Here is a 2,853-nt window from a genome sequence, read left to right on the forward strand (position 1 = left end):
GAATGGCCATGGAAACATAGACGTTTAAATATAGGTGCACTAATCTTTGTATAGAATCCTGCACAGCCCATCAGCTGAACCACATTTTCACAATCCATGTGCTACCAGTCCATCACAAGTCTCAGTGAAAAACAGACAATCTGAGGTGCTTTAGCACTGTTTGCTGTTAATTGTACACACATGGATAGTCTTTAAAGGCTGCACATAGCAATTCAATTAGGTCTTTGTTGGTTTCCCTAAATTTGAATCTCTCTTTTCTGATAAGTTTCATCTTGTCTTTGAAAGTTTCCTTGTTGAAATAGAGTTTCACAGATGAAGTCTGGAAAGGATCATTCCCTTGAATAGGCTGCTTGCCTTGAATACTTTAAGAGACTTACTTATTTTAGTAGCCGAGTTGTTGTTTCTTCCTAGATCCAGAAATGCTGTGTCACTTTTCATTTTCTACATGGGGATTATCACAGAACCATACTCAGCATGTTAGGAAATCCCTTTGAAAAAAAAAAAATGCCAATGCTTGTTTTATTCCTTGCCCTCATCTGCCAACACTGCCCTTTCAGATTTCATGTGGTGTGTGTATGTGTTTGTGTGCTTGTGTATGAGGGGGATCTGTTCACAATCTCTCTGGGAGTTCACAGCATAGCAAACAAGATAAAACCTCCATCATACTTCTTCATGCTGTTGTCTGCAACTTCAATGGAGGATCCTCTAAAATTTGACTCAGTAATTGACAGGTAAATAAATCAGAACTAGCTCTGCAAATATTTACTTGTTAGTCAGAGATAATATTCCAACTTGGTAACCATGTGGATTTCAGTGAAGTAAAACCAGAATTACACATGGCAGAATCAGGCTTATAAAGGAGAAAAATGCATAAAATAAGATGGTTTCCACATCCCCTTGTCCAGAATTCAGTTGCCAACATGATGTGTCTTGTCTTTTCTCCATGGCCAAATAGCACTGTAACATTCCTGAAGAAAAATATGGCTCTTCTCCCAAGAGTGACTGACTTCTATTTTAGATTGTGCTTGCTGCATTTTTCTGTTCAGGGTGCCTAAAGTTAGCCACTTGAACCCATATTGGGTGTGCACACATATGCATAAATATGGACTGGCCTCATTTCAGTGAGCTAAGCACACAAGAAGTTAGAATTAGGTATACCTGTAAGTTATGGAGTTAGGGCTCTCAGATTGCACATATAATGATAGAGCTATATTCATATGTTTACACTCTATAGCTCTATACACACAAGATTTATATATATATATACACACACACACTGAATGTGACCAGAGTTTGATTTGCAACATTTATCATGAGTATATAAATTATTTGCAAAAATCTTATTGACAAGAATCTGATAGTTAAGGAAATGACTTACCTTCTGTTAGGAAAAGAAAACTTGAATTCAAGTTTTTTACTCAAGCAGTAAAATCCTTTTATTTCTTGATTTTCAGTCATCTCCATTTTTTATGGTCAGCAGGACAGTACTCTACCTGGTGAAGAATGAGTCCAGAAACTATGCTGATAAATGGAAGTAAATGCAAACATATAGGCTGTACACTAAGCAGAGATTTTTGTTAATATTTCAAACTTTCTATAGGACATTCAGAACATGTATAGGACTTTTTTTTTTTTTTTTCTTATAATACGTAGGAAATGAGATATAGGTGCCCATGAAAGTTTCTGGCTCAACAAACTTCCATCATAGGTGGGGCAGTGCTGAAGAAAAGTGGTTATCTACAATGTGCTTACAACAGGGTTGGTCCCTAGGCTACCTTTATAGTCAGTGGGTATCTAGTCAATACAGTCAGAAATGTCCAGGTTTGGTTCACATCATGGTAAAATTGATATTTACTCTCATAACTCTGATGAATCACAAATTATTTCTTATCAGTTTCTTCCCTTTGAGAAAGGAGCTGTGAGCAGTGAGTTGAGGTGAGAACATCTGCATAGCAGGTATCTGAAGTTAGATGAGATGAATCCCATCCCATTTGTCTTCAGAGAAGGAAACTACACAACTTTCATCACTTGCCATATACTTAGCTATTGCTCATTGCAATACTATTATGACAATTAACGGTGACCAAAGATCTGGCATAGGTCACTTGAATCCTTAGTTATGCCTTACTTATGCTGATGCCTTAAAGCATCACCTTTAGGCAAGAGAGCACATTTGATTTCTGATGTCCTTCTTGTCTTTGTTACTAGTTAGTGCCACCTTTGGTCATAGTTCCCAATGATGATCATCTCAGAATTTGAATCAAATCTGTATGTGCTGCTTTATTATCTATAAAAACACTTACAGGCAGGAAACTAAGAACTTTTAGTCATTCCTGTTAATTCACTCCTAAATATTTCAGCAGTAAGTGACAGCAGTTTTGAACTTGATTGCTTTGAGTATGAAATTTTACAGTGTAATGCTTCATGTATTCAGTCAGTGTCTAATTAAAATACATGCTGGCAGACTTACTGTGGCTCAGTCAAGGCTACTTGTGTTCACATTTTGCAGTTCCAAGCAGCCATTATAATGCTTTATCATTTGAATTCTTTGTATCAGATGTCTTTAGAATCATAGAATCATAGAATGCCCAAGGTTGGAAGGGACCTCAGAGGTCATCGAGTCCAACCCCCCTGCTCACACAGGGTCACCTAGAGCACGTGGCACAGGGCTGCATCCAAGCGGGTTTTAAAGATCTCCAAAGAAGTAGACTCCACAACCTCTCCGGGCAGCGTGTTCCAGTGCTTTGTCACCCTCACAGTGAAGAAATGCTTCCTTAAGTTCCTGTGGAACTTCCGATGCTTCAGTTTGAAGCCATTTCCTCTAGTCCTATCCCTGCCCACCACTGAAAAGAG

At 38.1% G+C, this 2,853-nt stretch overlaps 1 long non-coding RNA gene across 2 annotated transcripts in view; it reads right to left on the reverse strand.

The window, feature by feature from the left end:
* Positions 1-1,393: 1,393 nt before the first annotated feature.
* Positions 1,394-2,853, reverse strand: part of LOC112958126 — a 5,624-nt gene continuing 4,164 nt past the window's right edge. For both annotated transcript variants that reach the window (XR_003251351.1, XR_003251350.1), the window contains one exon: positions 1,394-1,493. This is a non-coding gene — a long non-coding RNA (uncharacterized LOC112958126). The remainder of the gene's footprint in view (positions 1,494-2,853) is intronic.

This window comes from Nothoprocta perdicaria, unplaced genomic scaffold (genome assembly GCF_003342845.1).
Source record: "Nothoprocta perdicaria isolate Ctin4 unplaced genomic scaffold, notPer1 scaffold_80, whole genome shotgun sequence".
NCBI classification, from domain to species: Eukaryota; Metazoa; Chordata; class Aves; order Tinamiformes; family Tinamidae; genus Nothoprocta; species Nothoprocta perdicaria.